We start from the raw sequence: 21,267 nt of genomic DNA, 5'->3' as shown, positions 1-21,267 counted from the left end.
ATGAGAATAGAACATGTATAATGAGGCCTTAGCATTGCTAAATTCATCAGAGAGTGCTGGTGCTAAGCTACACCAGTAAACCGTAAACCCGGTTAAACCGATTTTCTGTTTTTAACAAAAATAGACCAGGTAACCTTATAATGTCATTCAAGCATTTTCTAATACTAATATAATGATAATATTATACTATTATCTCTCTCCTCTCATGAATCAAGTCCGGTTCATCAAACAGAGACTATTTACGAAAATCAGAATCAAAACTGCCAACCGATACGGTTCAAAAACTAGATTCTTCGCGATTGCATTATCGAGCTTGCCTCAAAGGAGGTTCTAGCTTAAGGATGACATAATGATAATGAGGATTGAGATACTTGATGATATAGCAGAGGTGTTCCCTTTACTGATCTTTTGGAGAAATCCGTACTTTCAGAAAAGATCTCATGTACTCGAAAATCAGGGTTGTTACACCTTTGGCGCTACGCTTTCCTCAAGAGCGCTATGCATCTTCAGGAAGAGCCCTTTGGCTGCGATAGTTTTCGAACTTTTGATTGGAAAAATTGGTCTGGGTGCATACACACGACTCGGTATGCGTACGGACAAAAGGAAGAAATGGCAATGGTGCGTACGCACGTGCAAAGATGCCTACGCACAAATGAAGAGTAGCGCTAGCGCTGGGAAAGCGTTACGCAAGCCTAGAAGCCTCATCTTGGTTCCAATGCATTCCATGTCCACTCTAAATTCAAGAAAACAAAGCCCACTCATACCACTCAATCAAGGCCACAAGAGGCATCTAGAATGGTTAATTTTCATTTCATTGTAATTTGTTTTCAATTTCATTTCAATTTGTAATTTAGGCTAGCTTATAAATAGGCTTTAGTTCATCATAGAATAGGAAAGAGGACTCTTGGTTGGAAACACATTTTGGAGGGGTCTTCGGACCCTCTCTCCACACTTCTCTTCTCTTCTCTTTTCTTTCTTACTTTTGTAAATATTTTGTTATGAATTACTAACTCTTTCCATTGGAAAAGAGAGCTCTATTGCAATTCAATAGGTTGATGTATTTTTATTCTTTATCTTCAATTCTTCTTTTATTGTTGCTTTAGAGAGTATTTGTGCTTCATAGATCCAATTACTACCGAGAGAGAGATTGGATCTACTTGAATTACATGTGAGCCTTGAGAAAGGGATCATGGAATTCAGTTTGAGGCTCTTCTCTCATAATCTGCTTGATCAATACATTCTTAGTTGGTATGTGAGATGTAACCACTTTGAATTGAGATCTTGAGAGCTGCCTATTGCTACTAGTGGAGTAAGGTTAATCTAACTCCATAGTATAGGTATAACCTTTCGCTTAATACTAAAAATCTATAATTGAAGCATATGAGGCTGCATTAATCGGGGATACACGACAGAAGGAAGTTCTTTTTTATTTGTAAACTTCACCTTCAGCAAGCGTCGATTTTTTTCCATTTTTTTACGAATAAAATAATGTGTCTTTCTCATAAGACTGAAATAGGTAAAAAAAATCAAATTGCACCATCTCTGTAAATGACCAATTAGATCAAGAGATTGACAATTGTTTATGTTAAAAAAAATCAAATCACTAAGAAATTGGGGTTTGGTTACTTATGATTTGCCAAGAGATCAATAATTGTATGATTGAAGAGGAGATGAGAATGGTTGATCCTAAGAGAGCAATATCTCTTGATCCCAATACTTTTCTTTTTATTTTTACTTCTATTAATTTACCTTTCCGTCATTTACTTTCTTGCACTTTACTTTCTTTTACTTTCTATTCCTTGCATGTTACTTTCCAGTACTTTATTTTCCTGCAGTTTGCTTTTATGTTCTTTACTTTCTTACTCTTTATTGCTTTCTTTTAATTTCATGTCATTTTCATTTCTTGTTGCTCAACCCACCAAATTAAACCGTCTATCTAGAATAATCAACTAACTATTGATTGCTTAATCCTTTAATCCTCGTGGGATTGACCTCACTCTTGTGAGTTTTATTAATTGATACGACCCGGTATACTTGCCGGTAGTTAATTACGGAAGAAATAATTTTTCCGTATCAACTATTTAACTCTTCTATTCTGTTATAGTACAAATTACTAATGTATAATATATTTCAAAAATACTTTGATAATAATCTTAATAAATTAATAACAATAATAATGATTTTTTTATTACTCAAAACTTATAACTTAAGCTTTATTATTAAGCTTTTATAAATTATTCTGAATCTTTGAGCTTTTTAAAATATTTATATTTTTACCCCAACATATTTTATAGTTTATTAAAATGTTCTTATATATATTATAATTACCAAAATAACGTTGAATCTTTTATAAAATACCCATTTTACCTCTGTCACCACATGGCTAATCATCTGTCGGTTCTCACTCATGTTGGAATAGGATCCATTGATCCTTTTGCATCTGTCACTACGCCCAACCCTTGTGAGTTTGAAGCTCGTCACAGTCATTCAATCCCTGAATCCTACTTGGAATACCACAGACAAGATTTAGACTTTCCGGATTCTCAAGAATGCTGCCAATAGATTCTAGCTTATACCACGAAGATTCTGATTAAGGAATCCAAGAGATATTCATTCAATCGAAGGTAGAACGAAGGTGGTTGTCAGTCACACATTCATAGGTTGAGAATGGTGATGAATGTCATGGATCATCACATCCATCATATTGAAGTGTGAATGAACATCTTAGATAGAAACAAGCGTGTTTGAATAGAAAACAGAAATAATTGCATTAATTCATCGAGACACAACAGAGATCCTCACCCCCAACAATGGAGTTTAGAGACTCATGCCATCAAAGAGTACAAAGTTCAGATCTAAAAATGTCATGAGGTACAAAATAAATCTCTAAAAGTTGTTTAAATACTAAACTAGTGACCTAGGTTTACAGAAAATGAGTAAACTATGATAGATAGTGCAGAAATTCACTTCTGGGGCCCACTTGGTGTGTGCTGGGGCTGAGACTTGAGCTTTACATGTGCCTAGACTGTTTTTGGAGTCAAACACCAGGTTGTAACCTATTTCTGGCATTTAACTCTGCTTTGCAACCTGTTTCTGGCGTTTAACTCTAGAATAGGGCAGGAAGCTGGCGTTGAACGCCAGTTTGCGTCATTTATCTTCAAGCAAAGTATGGACTATTATATATTGCTGGAAAGCCCTGGATGTCTATTTTCCAACGCAATTGAGAGCGCACCATTCGGACTCCTGTAGCTCCAGAAAATCCACTTTGAGTGTAGGGAGGTCAGAATCCAACAGCATCTGCAGTCCTTTTTTAGCCTCTGAATCAGATTTTTGCTCAGGTCCCTCAATTTCAGCCAGAAATTACCTGAAATCACAGAAAAACACAAAAACTCATAGTAAAGTCCAAAAATGTGATTTTTATTTAAAAACTAATAAGAATATAATAAAAAGTGACTAAAACATATTAAAAACTACCTAAAAATAATGCCAAAAAGCATATAAATTATCCGCTCATCAATTCTACTATGAGTTTTTGTATTTTTGGATAATTTCAGGTATTTTCTGGCTGAAATTGAGGAGCTGGAGCAGAAGTCTGATTCAGAGACAGAGAAAGCACTGCAGATGTTGTCCGGATATGACATTTTTTATTTATTTTTTATTAAGTTTTTATAGGTTTTAGTGTTAAATTCACATTTTTGGATTCTACTATGAGTTTTTATATTTTTGTACAATTTCAGGTTTTTTCTGGCTGAAATTGAGGAGCTGGAGCAAAAGTCTAATTCAGAGACAGAGAAATCACTACAGATGCTGTCCGAATCTGACCTCCTTGCACACGGAAGAGCTTTTCTGGAGCTACAGAAGTCCAAATGGTGCGCTCTCAACGGCTATGGAAATTTGACTTCCAGAGCTTTCCAAAAATATATAATAGTTTATACTTTGCTTCGGATTAGATGGCCCAAAACTAGTGCCCAACGCCAGCTACCTGCACTCTTTTAGACTTCCAACGCCAAAAGAGCAGAGCCCAACGTCCAAAGGTCTAGAGAGGACTCCATAGCTGGCATTCCATGCCTAAGAGACCTCAATGCACGTGGATCTCATCAAAGCTTAGCCTAAACACTCACCAAGTGGGCCCCATAAGTAGATTTTAGCACTAAATAGACTGTTTTACCCTTACTAGTCATCTTTTTAGTATTTAAGGGATTAAATTCATGTAATTCATAGACGGGGAACATTTTTTTCATCACCTTCCTCCTCCTCTGGGAGGGAGGTCTGCCATTATTTTCATCCTTGTGTTTTTACTTTCAGTATTAGTTTTGAAACCTCCTAGGTTGAGGTCTTGGTGGCGTTGAACGCCAGTTTTGGGCGTTCAATGCTGGCCTTGGTCCTTCTGGGGCGTTGAACGCTAGAAAAGTGGTAAGTTGGGCGTTCAACGCCCATTTTGGACAGTCGATTCCAAAGAAAAGCATAGACCATTATATATTGCTGGAAAGCATTGGAAGTTAGCTTTCTAATGCTTTTAAAAGCACTTCAATTGGACCTCTGTAGCTCCAGAAATACTTGTTTGAATGCATGGAGGTCAGGATTTGACAGCATCTGCTATCCTTTCTTTGCTTCTGAATCAGACTTTGCCAAAACTTTCCAAATTCACCCAAAAATCACTTAAAAACATAAGAAAAACACAAAAAACTCAAAGTAGCATCCAAAATGAAAATTTTGCACTAAAACCTACAAAAACATAATAAAACTTAATAAAATATACTAAAAATACTAAGAAAACAATACCAAAAAGGGTATAAAATATCTGCTCATCAGAACACCAACTTTAATTTGTTGCTTGTCCTCAAGCAACCAAAAGCAATGTAGGACTAAAAAGAAGAGAAAGATACAATAAGTCTCAGAGTTGTTATTGAAGCTCAGTTCCAAATAATTGAATGGGGATATTAGCTCTTTACTTCTGAACAGTTTTGGCATCTCACTTTCCTTTGTAGCTCAGAAGTATTGGCATCTCTTAGAACTAGAATCCGGATGATATTATTGATTCTCTTCTTTAATCTCTTCTTGATTCTTGAACATAGCTTTTTCTTTTGGTGCTTTGCACCTTTGAGCCTAGTCGTGACTCTAAGCATTTTGTTTTTCCGTATTACCACCGGATACATAAACGCCACTGGCACTTAGCTGGGGGAACCCTTTGGATTCAAATTTCAGCTTTGCTTAAATTCTCAGATAGTGGTGCCCAGAGTCTTAGGCGTACTCTTTAGCCTTGGATCATGACTTTAACTGCTCAGTGTCAAGCTTTTTACTTGTCACCTTCACACCACAAGCATTTAGTTAGGGATAGCAACTTATTTGAGCTTTTTAGGCCAATTTTTGACCTTCCTGACCAATGATGCTCAAAGCCATGGATCATTGCTCTTTTCTTTTTCTTTTGATCTTTTCATTTTTTTTATTTCTTTTATTTTTATTTTTCTTTTTCTTTTTACTGCTTTTTCTTGCTTCCAGAATCAATATTTTTTATTTTTCAGAAAATCAATAATACTTCTCTAAATTCGTTGTTCTTCAAGAGCCAATATGCTCAACTACAATATCAAATATTCACAGTTAATTCATACATTCAGAAGATAAATGCAAGGCCACCACATCAAAATAATTAGAATAACTCATGACATACTTAAAACTTATGTATCTCACTATTTCTTTTAAAAAATTTTCTTTCAAGTTTGATGAAGATACTGATGAGGGGATATTTTATACGCTTTTTGGCATCATTTTCATATAATTTTTAGCATGTTTTGTTTACTTTTCATTAAGTTTTTATAGGTTTTAGTGTTAAATTCATATTTTTGGATTCTACTATGAGTTTTTCTGTTTTCATGCAATTTTTGGTATTTTCTGGCTGAAATTGAGGAGCTGGAGCAAAAGTCTGATTCAGAGACAGAGAAAGCACTGCAGATGTTGTCCGGATTTGACCTCCTTGCACTCAAAAGAGCCTTTCTGGAGCTACAGAGGTCCAAATGAAGCTTTTGATAAACCACTATTTTATGGTTTATCTTGTACTCAATTGAGTGGTTTTTATCAACTCTTTACCCACTTATTCATACTATTTGCATGTTTTACATTTTCCTTCCTGGTTTTGTGCTATGATTGAAAACATGCTTCTTTGATCTTATATTTGCTTATTATTATTCCTCTCTTATTACCATTAGATGCCTTGACATGTGTGTTAAGTGTTTTCAGAGATTACAGGGCAGGAATGGCTCAGAGGATGGAAAGGAAGCATGCAAAAGTGGAAGGAATACAAGAAGTTGGAGAAACTGCTAAGCTGTCCAGCCTGACCTCTTTGCACTCAAACAACTATAACTTTAGCTACAGAGGTCGAAACGACGCGGTTTCAGTTGTGTTGGAAAGCTAACGTCCAGGGCTTTGATTTGATATATAATTTATCATAGCTTTCTTGAAGTTAGGCGACGCGAACGCATGAATGACGCGTCTGTGTCGCATCTGCGAACCTCAACCCGTGCGGCCGCATGGACGACGCCTCCGCGTTACTTGCCCGCAACCTGGACGTAACAGAAATCGTAGGGGGCAATTTCTGGGCTGCTTTTGACCCAGTTTTCAGCCCAGAACACACAGATTAGAGGCTATAAAGTGGGGGAATGCATCCATTCATAAGGGAGGTCGCCAATTTTTACTTTCCATGATTTAGATTTAGCTTTGAGAGAGAGGTTCTCTCCTCTCTCTTTAGGATTAGGATTTAGATTTAGGATTTTTATTCACTTTCAGGATTATCTCTTTTGATCTGGTTTAATATTCCTTTTATTTACTTTTGCAAGTCACTTTATGAATCCTTTCATGTTACAGATTACTCTTTTATTAATGTTATTTGAGGTATTTCAGTTTAATATTGATTTCTTTTATTTATGCTATTGTTGCTTTTACTCTGAAGACATTTTTATTCCAGTAGATTTACTTTCCCCCTTTTGGTTTTGGTTAAGAAATCAGTAACTCAGGAGTTGTCAAACTCATACATGATTGATAATTGTTATCTTGTTAATTGAATTGAACTTCAATAATCCCAATCTTTTCTTAGGAAATAAATAGGATCCGAAGATCAAACCAATTAATCCCTTGACCTTCCTTTATATTAGTAAAGGCTAACGAAGTGAAATTACGATTCAATTATTATCATCATTGATAAGGATAGCCATGATAGGACCTCTAATTTCTCATACCTTACCAAAAGTTTGCTTTATAGTTATTTATCTATTTTTAATTGCCATTTAATTTACCCGTCATTAAATTACTTGTTCCTCATTCTTGAAACCCCAATTTTACAATCTTCATAACCAATAATAAGAACATACTTCTCTACAGTTCCTTGAGAAGACGACCCGAGGTTTAAATACTCGGTTATCAATTTTAAAGGGGTTTGTTACTTGTGACAACCAAAATGTTTGTATGAAAGGACTTTTGAAGGTTTAGAAACTATACTTGCAACGAGGACTTATCCGCAAATTTCTAGACCACGCTAAAGTTCCTCTCATCAAAATGGCGCTGTTGCCGGGGAACTACTAACGTGTGCTTTATTATTGGTTATTGTAAATATTTTTCTTTTGCTTATTTATTTATTTTTGTTTTTCCTTTTTACTTTTATTTGCTACCATGAATTCTTACCCCTCTCGCTTTGAGTTTGGTTCTAACTTTGTTGAAGGAAATAGAAGTTACAGCAGGAATATGCATCAAGGTCAGACCAATCAAGGATGGATGGAGCCAAGAGGATCTAATCAACCCTTTAGGCAACAACACCCTCCAAGATATCACGGACAACGACCATTCTACAATGCATACCCAGCTGAAAGATATGATGGACAACCTTGTGACTACCAACAAGCCCCACCCCGTGCCTATAGACCAACCTCTCAACATAACCTCGAACCACCACACTCACAAGCTTCTCTTCACTATTCACCATCGTATGATCCTTTCCTACCCCAGTTCCAATCCAATCACTCCCAAGCACCACCACTTTCCTATGTTTCATGTCCAAATCCATCACCCCGAGAATCAGAGGTTCACCTCAAGGCAACAGTAAATAAACTTCAAACAACCATTCGACAACTGGAGCAAGCAGTAATTCAATTAGCTTCTAGACGCGCGAACATTCAAGGACCAACCACAGCCCCATGTGGACAATCTAATGAAGAGCGTAGCGTGAAGGAAATATTAGAAACTCCAGTGGACAAGACAGAGCATGAATTCATACTAGAACAAGTAGAAGAAGCTGTCATTGTACAAGAAGAAGAGTTGGTTGAAGATCTAGGAGACGCTGAACCTCCATGGGAATCCAGAGTTGAGGAGAACTCCATCAAGGACGTTATAGTTGATGCTAAGGAGGATATTGCACAATCCCCAAGGCAAGTCATTTATGAAGAACTAGACGGAATAGCCCAGGACACAAATTCCCTTGATGATGATAGTCACAAGTCTAGCTCTCTTAGTAATGAACTTGCATCCGCAAGTGAATTCTCTGAGATCGAAGAATCTTCTCCAAGTGAATACGAAGATGACGCGGAGGTAGATTTCTCTCAACCTCCAATCTATGACTCAAGTGGTGAGAAAGACATAGAAGACTTTGACCAGGACTCAGATGCATTTGAAGAACCTTACAAGGAAGTGGAGGAATTCACAGAAGAGCACAAGGGAGTAGAACTTACAGAACCACCAGAAACACCTACCCCAAGGCCATTACCACCCAATACAAGCTTCAAGTGTGTACAATCCTTAACCTTTAACTTTACTTTTCCACTTGAATATAGTTTGCTTGAAATAGATGGCCAGCTTAGAGCTCTCTGTGGCTTTAAGAGTAAGAGGGAAATGGCTCACACTCAGAGGTGGTGCACAAGGTTCAATAAGGTTCCACGCTTCAACTCGAAGTGCACGGATTGGTATCACGTTCAATCGAATAGATCTCGGAAAATGTTTGGTCATCTTGGTGAGAATCTAATTTCCAAACCACCCGGATGGAAAAGTATAGATCAAAACGAAGGCAGATTTAGAACCAAAGTTTGGGATCCTCGAAAATATTCTGATATTCATCACCCCGGGAGCCTAAAAATCTATTTGAAGCTGCTCAGAAGCTTCACATGCCTAGTTTGGGACCCCAGAGGCTGTTGGCATTCCAAACATTGGTGGAGATTTCTGGATGAATTTAAACACAAGCCACCATAACAGGAAGCTCATCTAATATCCAACTTAAGGACTTTAACTAAAAGTGCTAGGTGGGAGACAACCCACCATGGTATAATCGTTCCTTTTGTAATTTTAATTTTATTTAGTTTTGTTTGTTTTTGAATTTTATTTTTATTTTATTGAACCTGGAATCATGCATAGCATTCACATTAAGCATTACATTCTGCATACTGCATTCTGTATTCTACATAAAAAAAATCACAGGTATTGGGAGAGAATAATGAACAGAAAGTTACGCAGGAGCAGCGCTGGAGGCGTGCCAATGGCACAAATCGTCCCACACGACCGCGTCGCTGACGCGACCGCGTCATATGGGAATAATGACCTCCCACGCGACCGCGTGCCCCACGTGGCCGCGTGACCAGGATTTCGACGTCAAAGTGGTGCACACCCGAAAGTTGTGCGAGAGTGGTGCTGGATTGGTGTTGAACGCATAATCCTTCCCATACGGTCGTGTGACCCACGCGACCGCGTCATATCCTTCTAAAGCCCACTCACGCGATTGCATGCCCCACGCAATCGCGTCACTTAAAATTTGGCAATTAATGATTTTGAACAGAGAGTTGTGCAAGTGCGAGGCTGCCCTCGCGCCAGTCGCATAAAATGGGTCACGCGACTGCGTGACCGATGCGACCGCGTCAATCAGTTTAAGCGCAATTCGAGCGACCGCGTGCCCCACGCGGCCGCGCCGCTCGTGCCGCACAACTCATTCAAAATATCTTATATCTTTCTTTTCCAAATCCTTATTTTTTCTCTTTTCTTATTTCTTTCTTCTTCCTTTCTTAATTTTTTTCTCTTCTATTCTATTTTATTTAATTTATTTGCATACTTTCATTCATTGCATATTTTTATTATTTTACCATTGGTGTTCAAATGTTCCTATTCCACTGTTACATCTTTTCTGGTATTTTCTTGGTGCTTAGTGACTTGTTTAATTCTGATTGAGTAATATTATTTAAATCAATGCCAATTTTTTATATCTGTATTACTTTTGTATTGACATGAATTTATATTATCTCTCCTTCCTCACTCTCTTCCTCATTGTTGCAAATTTTGCACCATTGGTATGCCATGTGCTTCTATTATTTTTCTCACGTACATGTTGAAGCTTCCATGTAATTGAGACCCTTATTATCTGGCATTAACACCCATATTTTATTTATTTTATATCTTTAATTTTGGATTATTTTTCTTCTTTTTCTCTTCTTCAGGATGGCCACCAAAGAAGGGAAAGGGAAAACTTCTAAAAGGGGAGACAAACAAGTCCATCTGCACAATCCTTGAAGGAAAGCATCAGTTGAAACAACCCGTCCACCTGCACATCTCAGCATGCACCGAGGACGGTGCAATCTTTAAGTGTGGGGAGGTCGATACCGATCTCCATGGGTTAGTATTTTCTTATCAACACCAATATTTTATTTTCCTTGTTAGTTGTTGCATTTGCATGTTTGATTGCATATTTATTTGATTTTATGCATTCAGTTACTACTTGGTTGAAGTAATATTTTCTTTTCCAAGAAATTTTTATAGTATTTCACTAATTGAAAAATTTTAATGTTAAAACTTGTTTGAAGTTGTATTTGAAACATGATTTTTGAGCCAAAGAACACACAACCTGTGAGATTTTGAGCTTATTTACCCTACATTATTTAACCATAAATTTTTATTCTTGTGTGTTTTCTTCTCTATAATTGCAATCTTTGCTTTGTTCCATTCTATATGTCCATTGTTTAGTGTATTTACATGCTTGCATATGATTGAGGCCATTACTTGTTATTAGCTCACTTATCCCAAATAAGCCTACCTTTTACATCACCCTTGTTAGCCACCTTGAGCCTTTTTATCCCCATTTATTCTGTTCTATAACCACATCACTAGCCTTAAGCAGAAAAATAATTAAATATCCCAATTGAATCTTTGGTTAGCTTAAGATAGAGATTGTGTATCAATTAAGGGTGGGGAAATTATGGGAACATGGGTTCATAAGGGAATGTGTTAAGTTTTTACTTTGATAAAATATTGGAAATTTGGGTACCTACTCATGTGAGACCAGAAAAATTAAAAATCCATGTGCATTGATAAGTTATGTTTATTTTTCAGCTTTAAAAAAAAGAGAAAAAAAAGAGAAAAAGAAAAAATATATATAATATAAGTAAATAAATAAGGGGACAAAATTACCCCAATATTAAGTTTAATAAAAGATCAATGCACATGTGATAAAAATTAAAGAAAATTTGGTACATGAGTATGGGAATTATACAAAAGTGGGAATTATGGGTAGCTAGGCATGAATTTAAAAGTATATAGAGTATATGTATATTAGGTGAAGAGCTTAGGTTAATTAAAGATTCATATTATAGCTTACTTGGCCATACATATATCCTTACCTTTACCTCAGCCCCATTACAACCTTGAAAAGACCTCATGATGTTTGCATTGATATATTAAATATTTGTTGATTGGTTAGTTGAAGAACAAGGTTTAGAAAGCATGACTAGAGAAGAGTAGAGTGAATAACCCTATACACTTGAGAGATTAGAGTGATATACACTACCAGTGAGGGTTCAATGTTTGATTCTATGTTCCCTGCTTTCATGAGTTGTCTTCTTACAAGTTTACTTACTTTTTATTGTACGACTTGAATTAGTGGAAATTGGTTTGTATTTGCCTTGGAGAACTTGTTTACTTTTAAACCAAGTAGGTAGAAACATTTTGCATGTAGTTGCATTCATATAGATAGGATTGCATTTCATACATCCTACCATTCCTCTTCATCTTTATAGCTTCTCTTGAGCTTAGCATGAGGACATGCTATTGTTTAAGTGTGGGGAGGTTGATAAACCACTATTTTATGGTTTATCTTGTACTCAATTGATTGAAAACATGCTTCTTTGAAAACATGCTTCTTTGATCTTATATTTGCTTATTATTAATCCTCTCTTATTACCATTAGATGCCTTGACATGTGTGTTAAGTGTTTTCAGAGATTACAAGGCAGGAATGGCCCAGAGGATGGAAAGGAAGCATGCAAAAGTGGAAGGAATACAAGAAGTTAGAGAAACTGCTAAGCTGTCCAGCCTGACCTCTTTGCACTCAAACGGCTATAACTTTAGCTACAGAGGTCCAAACGACGCGGTTTTAGTTGTGTTGGAAAGCTAACGTCTGGGGTTTCGATTTTATATATAATTTACCATAGCTGCATCGACTTTAGGCAACGTGAACGCGTGAATGACGCATCCGCGTCGCATCTGCGAACCTCAACCCTCGCGGCCGCATGGATGACGCCTCCGCGTCACTTGCCCACGACCTGGACGTAACATAAATTGCAGGGGGCGATTTCTGGGTTACTTTTGACCCAGTTTTTAGCCCAGAACACACAGATTAGAGGCTATAAAGTGGGGGAATGCATCCATTCATAAGGGAGCTCGCCAATTTTTACTTTCTATGATTTAGATTTAGCTTTAAATTGAATTGAACTTCAATAATCCCAATCTTTTCTTAGGAAATAAATAGGATCCGAAGATCAAACCAATTAATCCCTTGACCTTCCTTTATATTAGTAAAGGCTAACGAAGTGGAATTACAATTCAATTATTATCATCATTGATAAGGATAGCCAGGATAGGACCTCTAATTTCTCATACCTTACCAAAAGTTTGCTTTACAGTTATTTATTTATTTTTAATTGCCATTTAATTTACCCGTCATTAAATTACTTGTTCCTCATTCTTGAAACCCCAATTCTACAATCTTCATAACCAATAATAAGAACATACTTCCCTACAGTTACTTGAGAAGACGACTCGAGGTTTAAATACTCGGTTATCAATTTTAAAGCGGTTTGTTACTTGTGACAACCAAAACGTTTGTATGAAAGGACTTTTGAAGGTTTAGAATCTATACTTGCAACGAGGACTTATCCACAAATTTCTAGACCACGCTAAAGTTCCTCTCATCAGTTCTCAATGGTTATGGGAAGCTGACTTCCAGATCTTTCCAGAAATATATAATAGTTTATACTTTGCTTCGAATTAGAAGGCCCAAAACTGGTGTCCAACGCCAGCTTCCTGCCCCTTCCAGGCGTCCAGCGCCCAAGGAGTAGAGCCCAGCGTCCAAACGCTCAGAGAGGACCTTCTAGCCAGCGTTCAACGCCTTAGAGGTCCCCTAGCACGTGGATCTCATCAAAGCTCAGCCCAAACACTCACCAAGTGGGCCCCAGAAGTGAATTTTAGCACTAAAAGACTGTTTTACCCTTCTTATGTAATCCTTAGTCATCAGATTAGTATTTAAGAGTTATTTTGCATAATCATTCGAACATAATCTAAGATCTTTACACCATATTCAAGTTTTACATTGTGTTTTCTTTTCAGTATGAGTTTCTAAACCTTCTAGGTTGAGTGGAGGAGCCCTGCTGAGTTCTATGAGTTAATAAAAGTATTACTGTTTCTCTTCAATCTGTGTTTGATTCAAATCTAAGATGTATATTCGTTCTTCAACATGATGAATAGGATGACCAATGACAATTAGCTCTATTCATCATACTAAGACCGCGTGTCTGACAACCACCCGTGTCTACTTGGGTTCGTGTGAATATGAGCCAGGAAAACATCGAACTGCCAGCTTGATTATACATCTCTCAGACGGCTAATCCATGACTTTGTTGGGGAATTCTCGAGACACTAGTTCAGCTGATTTACGGGGAGATTAGGGTCTCTGTGGTAGAGGCTTGAATTCAAAGATGCAACATTCTTTGATCCAGAAGATCCGACCTTGTCTGTGGCGTTTTGAGTAAGATCATTAAGGAGAATGGACTGTAAGAGCTTAACCCTCAATTAGACTGGATGCGCACTAACCCTGTTCGGATCTGGAGGAGATTGGCGACCACGGCCGTACGGCATTGATCACATACAGCCTGCCATAGAAAGAATCATTCACAAAGCATCCAGAGTTAATCCAGAAGGACAAAGCATCTCCAAACCTTAACCAAATTCTTATCCCTGTTAACATTCCAATTCACAAAGTATTTTATACCCTTTTCTTTAGATCTTTTTTACTCTATCAAACAATCAAACCAATTCTTCTATCCGCCTAACTAAGACCTGCAAGATAACCATAGCTTACTTCAAACGACAATCCTCGTGGGATCAACCCTGACTCGCTCAGGTATTACTTGGACGACCCAGTGCACTTGCTGGTTCAGTTGTACGAAGTGTGGGGATTCGTGCACCAAGTTTTTGGCACCGTTGCCAGGATTGTTTGAGTTTGGACAACTGATGGATTATCTTGTTCCCTAGACCAGGTATGTTTGGGTCATTGTTCTTGTTCTTGTTTGAGTCAATTTTCGAAATTTTGAGTCTTTCTTTCAAAAAAATTTTCAAAAATAGTTTCTTTGGTTAAATCTTGTGTCAAATCTTTAAGTTTGGGGTCTTCTTGTGTTTTTCTTTAATTTTTCGAAAATTTTGTTCTTGGTTTTCAAAAATTTTAAGTTTTGTGTCTTTTGCATGTTCTTATGATCTTTGAATTTTTTTGAGTCTTGTTCTTTGTGTTCTTCTTGATTTTCAAGGTCTTCGCGCTTTTCTTTTTGTTTTGATCTTAAAATTTTTAAGTTTGGTGTCCGTTTGTGTTTTCCCTCCAAATTTTTGCACACTAGGTTCATTAGATCTAAAAATTTTAAGTTTTGTGTCTTTTACTTGTTTTTCTGTTTCCTTATTAAATTCAAAAATAAAAAATATCTTTTCTATCTTTATCTTAATTGCATTTTCGAAAATTTTCATTAAAAATTCAGATTTAAATTTCAAATTGTTTTTTATCTTATCTTATCTTAGTTTTAAAAATCAAAATTCAAACCTTTTCAAAATCAAATCTTTTCAAAAATCTTATCTTTTTCAAAATCTTATCTTATCTTTCTATCTTTCTTCAAAATTCAAAAATCTTATCTTATCTTACTTCAAATTTTAAGATTCAATTTCAAAATTCAAAATTTAAATCTTAAATTTCAAATTTCAAAATCAAACATTTTCAAAAATCAAATCTTTTTTAAATCTTTATCTTATCTTGTTTACTTTTTCAAAATTCAAATTTCAATTTCAATTTTCAAAAATTAAAAATTTAATTTTCAAATTTCAATTTTTAAATTCAAATCTTTTCAAATCTTCTATCTTATCTTATTTTCAAATCTTTTCTAATTAGTTACCTATCTTCTATCTTTTTTTTTCAAAACTTCCTAACTAATTCTTTTCTCTCCTAATTTTTGAAAATTGTCCTCTTCTTCTCTCTCTCTTCTATTTTAGAAATTCACTAACAAATTTTCAATTCTATTTAATTTATTAAACTTAATTTTTGAAATAAATTAATAAGTAAAATAAAATAAAAAATATTTTAATTCTTATTTATCTTTTCTATTTCTAATTCTTCTCCTCTCTACTTCTATTTATTCAAACTCCTCTTCTCTCTCTTCTTCCATCTTCACTTTTCTATCTTCCTCTTCTTTCTTCACATCTCACAGGGAGTCCTCTATTCTTAAACAAAGAGCTCCCATTTTCTTTTCTCTCTTGTTTCTTTTCTTGTTTATGACCAGGAACAGGGATAAAGAACCTCTCTTTAAACTTGATTCTGAACTTGAAAGGACTTTAAGGAGGAGCCTACAACAAGCTAAAGCACAACACTTCGGAAGAAACCTTTCAGAAAATTTTGAACAAGAAAGAGAAGACATGGCCGAACCTCAAGAGGAAGCAAGAAAGGTTCTTGGTGACTTGACCATGCCTACCTCTGACTTTTATGGCAGAAGTATCTATGTACCTGCCATTGGAGCTAACAATTTTGAGCTTAAGCCTCAGTTAGTCTCTCTTCTACAACAGAATTGCAAGTTCCATGGACTTCCAATGGAAGATTGAAAAGAGCGAAACTCTCGCCCAATCTAGAATTTTCGCAAATAAATTCGCGTTGTAAGTATAGCTTCTAGACCGACAAGAATTCCTTTCTTACAAAAGTTTTGTTTGTCACTTAAGCAAACCCAATAAAATTGATAACCGAGTATTTAAACCTCGGGTCGTCTTCTCAAGGAATTGCAGGGAAGTATGATTTATTATTGGTTATGAAAAACAATGTTTTTGGGTTTCAAAAGGTTTGAACAAGGAAAATAAATTACAGGAATTAATAAATTAATATCTAATAAAACTCTTGGCAAGGTATGAAAATTGAAAGTCCTATCCTAGTTATCCTTATCAATGGTGATGAGAATTGAGTTTTAATCCCACTTAGTTAACCTTTACTAAAGCAAAGGAAAGTCAAGTGGACTAATTAGTTAGATCCTCAAGTCCTAGCCAACTCCTAAGGAAAGACTAGAGTTATCGGAATTCAATTCAATTAGCAAAAATAAGAATTATCAATCACGATGAGTTTGACAATTCAAGAGTTACCAATTAATCAACCAAAGCCAAAAGGGAAAATCTAAATTAAATTAAAAGTATTCATATAAATAAAGCAAAGCAAAGTCAAATCTGAAATACCTCAAATTATATTAAATAAAACATTCAAATCTAAATACGAAGAATTCATAAGCCAAATTGGTAACATGAGTCAGATACGAATAAAAGCATTAGAATAAATAAAAATATAAAAGGAATATTGAACCTGAGAGGAAGTTGAAATCCTAAATCCTTTAAGAGGAATCTTAATCCTAAAACCTAAGAGAGAGGAGATAACCTCTCTCTCTAAAAACTACATCTAAATTATGAAAAGTGAATAATGGAAGACTTCTTCCTCATGAATAGATGCTTTTCCCCACTTAATAACCTCTAATCTGTGTTTTCTGGACTTGGATCTGGGCCAAAAAGGGTTTTAGAAATCGCTGGGGGTGTTTTCTGCAGTTTCTGCACGTGGCGTCTGTTACGCGTCCGCGTGGGTCACGCGGTCGCGTCATCTGGGAGTTTTCCTTGTAACGCGTTCGCTTTGGTCATGCGTACGCATCATTTACATTCTGCTCAAGGCATGCGTCCGCGTCAGTCATGCGTTTGCGTCACTGCCTTTTCGCGCTAGGCACGCAGCCGTGTCGTCCATGCGTTCGCGTCGCTGCCCTTTTCTTCAAAACTCCACTTTTATGCTTTCCTTCCAATTTTGTATGTTTCCTTTCTGTCCTCTAAGCCATTCCTGCCTTGGGAGATCTGAAAATACTTAACACACAAATCACGACATCGAATGGTAATAAAGGGTAATTAAAATTAACATTTTTAAAGCATAGGAAACATGTTTTTCACATATATCACATAATAAGGAAGGAAAAGTAAAACCATGCAATTTACATGAATAAGTGGGTGAAGGATTGAATAAATCACTTAAATTGAGCACAAAATACATCCTAAAATATGGGTTTTTCAACCTCCCCACACTTAAACAATAGCATGTCCTCATGCTAAATCCAAGAGAAAAAGTAAGGTAAAGTGGTGGAATTTCATGCAATGCATTCTATTCTAAATGCAACTACCTAAATGAATCATGCAATTCTAATTATTATCCACTTGTATATAAAGCTTACATGTAATTAAATTAATTCATATCTTCAAGGAATCATATATGCATAGCCAAACCCTAGATAATGTTAAAGTACTTTTACAATTGAGATGGGTAAAAGTATTTCACAAACTTGCAAGACAATTAACAATTAAGCAGACACAACTAGAAAATGGCTTAATACAGACAGATTTACAGACAGATTTAGTCTTTATTACAGACGGATTTTTGGTTACCGACGAAATTACCGACGGATTTTGTCCCTCTGTAAAAGTCCCGTCGGAAATATTTACCGATAGATTTTTTTCCGTCGGAAAATTACCGACGGATTTTTACTAGTTACCGACGGATTTTCCCTCTGTAAATTCTCCATCCATTTCCCAAAGGTGACGAACTTTCCGACGGATTTTTCGTCTGTAATTACAGACGGATTTTCTAACAGATTTTTCGTCTGTAATTTGAACTTTGGAAAATCATCTCCCACTCTAATTACAGACAGAAAATCCGTCTGTAAATCCGTCAGTAAGGTAAAATAATTTTTTTTATTTTTCCAATTACAAAATAAGCTTATTTTCATACAAAATAAATATAAATTTAATACAAACTTTTATCTAATTTATATTTGAATATTTATAATATTTCAAAAAATAAACAAATTCATCGTATTATCAAACTAAAAGAAAAATACTATAAACAAACAAGTCAATATAATTCAAAACATAAACAAAGTGTATTGATATATCAACTATAATAATAAATAACAACCATACATCAACAAAGTGTATTGAGTAAATTAAAAGTTGTTAATGGGTATCCAAAGGGCTCTAAATAATTTTCCTCATACTAGTAAAATAAAAGAACTATGTTGCAAGCAACCCCTATTCAATTTCCTAACTCATTTGAACAATTTTCTGCTGCTGCTGCTTCTTCTTCATCATCCCAGCTTTCCTCACACGGTCACAAATGTTCTCTAAAATCAGATCATCCATGTGTTGAAATAGTGGTATATATCTTACCAATCATCAGGGGCGCTTTTAACAGCTTGATCAAAATAGCCCTCAGCACTATCAGCCTCCCTCTCCATTTGCCAAATTAAATCGGCAGAGTGACAAAACAGTTGCATCACCAGGATTAGCCAAAATGGCTCTTTCAAGATACTCCTCGGCTTTAGGATAATCTCTATGAACCTATATTTGCAAATTGAATATTAGTGAACCATTCATAGACAGAGCACAATAGTTTTCTTAGATCTTCCATGTATTGATAAGTTTCAAAAACAAGCTTTACCTCTTTTAATAACTTAGCATAATTTCCAAGCAGAAGCGCATTGTTGGGGTTAGCTTGAATCATGGTTTGGTAATAAGCATCAGTCTTATTTGATTCCCAGCCACCTCCATCTGGGACTCTTCCACTGCCACCACATATCTTGCCATCATCACTCCCCTATTACCTCTCTTCTTCTCTTCACCACCATCTTCATCATATTCTACTAGGACTTGCCTATCTAAACCTGAGACTGAGAAGAGTTCTCTGATTGAAGGTTTCCCTTTTGTTGTGTGAATCACTTGGTCACTTTCTTTGATCTTGGTACCATGCTGACTCTTGAGCACGTTACTACGTGGTATGCGACTCTTGTTGTCGTGCTTTGTTGGGCTTCGATGATCTGATGAGTCAGGCAAATTTTGTCTTAGACTGGCAAATAATCTTGTTCTAGAAAATTGAAGAACCCTTTCTGCTTCAGGGGAGGATGGTTCCCTAGAATGGGGTATGAACGAGGTTGGTATTGGTGTGGAGGAGCTTCTTAGTAACATTGTTTTGCTGTTTAGAGAAACAAACACAAAAGACAATGAGAGAAAGAAGTAGTTCAAGGTATATAATAAGATCTGTTAGGAAGTGTGGAATGGTAGGCTGCTGAATTCTACAGCCAAGAATTGTTGTTGCATGTGACAGAAATGGAGTCAACATCATCATTCAATTCTTTCCAATAGTGGGATAATAATCATATTCTCTCTTTGATGTATTGAGACTACCAAAAAATAGCAACTGTCACCAAGCAAAACTTTAAATCCAATAATTTACAAATCGCACACCTCAAAAAAAAGGGGGAAAAAAAGGAAAGAAGGAACAATCATGTTGTTACACATCATGATACCTGAAAATTTTGAATTTATATGAGAGTCTATGGTGCCTATGCCTACAGCGGCTATGGAGGCTAAAAAATTTTTGCAACACCTAAAATTAATCACTGAAGAATTGGATCCCAAAGGCAGACACTATATGAAAAAAAAATTAGAATTCTTACAGATGAATCAGAGCCATTTCCGAGCTAAAAAGTTGAGGAAGAATATTACCTGAGATTATTCTTCCCAAGATGACTGCATGTAACATGTATTAGATGGATTTTTCTACATAAAAGTAGTAAGCCATTTATTGCAGAAAATAAAAGAGTTGACTCACAAATGTTTGGCATGGTGCAACTTATCAAGACCAGGTACACTGCCACTAGAAATTAGTATAGGTCCTTGAAGCTCATTGTTAGCTAAATCTAACCAATATAGGTTTGATAGATTACCAATAGAATGTGGAATCCTCCCAGTGAAGCTATTGGAATTTAAGAGGAATACATTTATGCAGACAAGCATCACTAAAAAAAATTATTAGCAACCATGAAAAATCTGAACATTGGGGGATTAGCTACAGAGATCTGTGGTGCACGAAATTGTGATCATCAACAATGGCGCCAAAGACTTGGTGCTCTCAAACGTGAATCACACTTTGTCACAATTCTGCACAACTAACCAGCAAGTGCACTGGGTCGTCCAAGTAATAAACCTTACGTGAGTAAGGGTCGATCCCACGGAGATTGTCGGCTTGAAGCAAGCTATGGTCATCTTGTAAATCTCAGTCAGGCGGATTCAGATGGTGATGAAGAATTGATAATTAAAAGATAAATAAAACATAAAATAAAGATAGAGATACTTATGTAATTCATTGGTGGATTTCAGATAAGCGTATGAAGATGCTTTGTTCCCCCTGAACCTCTGCTTTCCTATTACCTTCTTCCAATCATTCATACTCCTTTCCATGGCAAGCTTTATGTTGGGCATCACCGTTGTCAATGGCTACATCCCATCCTCTCAGTGAAAATGGTCCTGATGCTCTGTCACAACATCGGCTAATCAGCTGTTGGTTCTCGATCATGTCGGAATAGGATCCATTGATCCTTTTGCGTCTGTCACACGCCCCACAATTGCGAGTTTGAAGCTCGTCACAGTCATCCCTTCCCAGATCCTACTCGGAATACCACAGACAAGGTTGTACCTTTCCGGATCTCAGGAATGGCCGCCAATAATTCTAGCCTATACCACAAAGGTTCCAATTTTAGATCAGAAACCCAAGAGATACGCATTCAAGCCATTGCTAGTAGAACAGAGGTGGTTGTCAGGCACGTGTTCATAGGTGAGAATGATGATAAGTTTCATGGATCATCACATTCATCAAGTTGAAGAACAA

At 36.2% G+C, this 21,267-nt stretch overlaps 1 pseudogene; it reads right to left on the bottom strand.

The window, feature by feature from the left end:
• On the bottom strand, positions 18,752-19,565 carry LOC107633198 (annotated as a pseudogene).

Source organism: Arachis ipaensis, chromosome B03 (assembly GCF_000816755.2).
Source record: "Arachis ipaensis cultivar K30076 chromosome B03, Araip1.1, whole genome shotgun sequence".
Lineage (NCBI taxonomy): Eukaryota > Viridiplantae > Streptophyta > Magnoliopsida > Fabales > Fabaceae > Arachis > Arachis ipaensis.
Note: the sequence above shows the minus strand (reverse complement) of the source record. Positions and strands in the feature narration are given on the sequence as shown.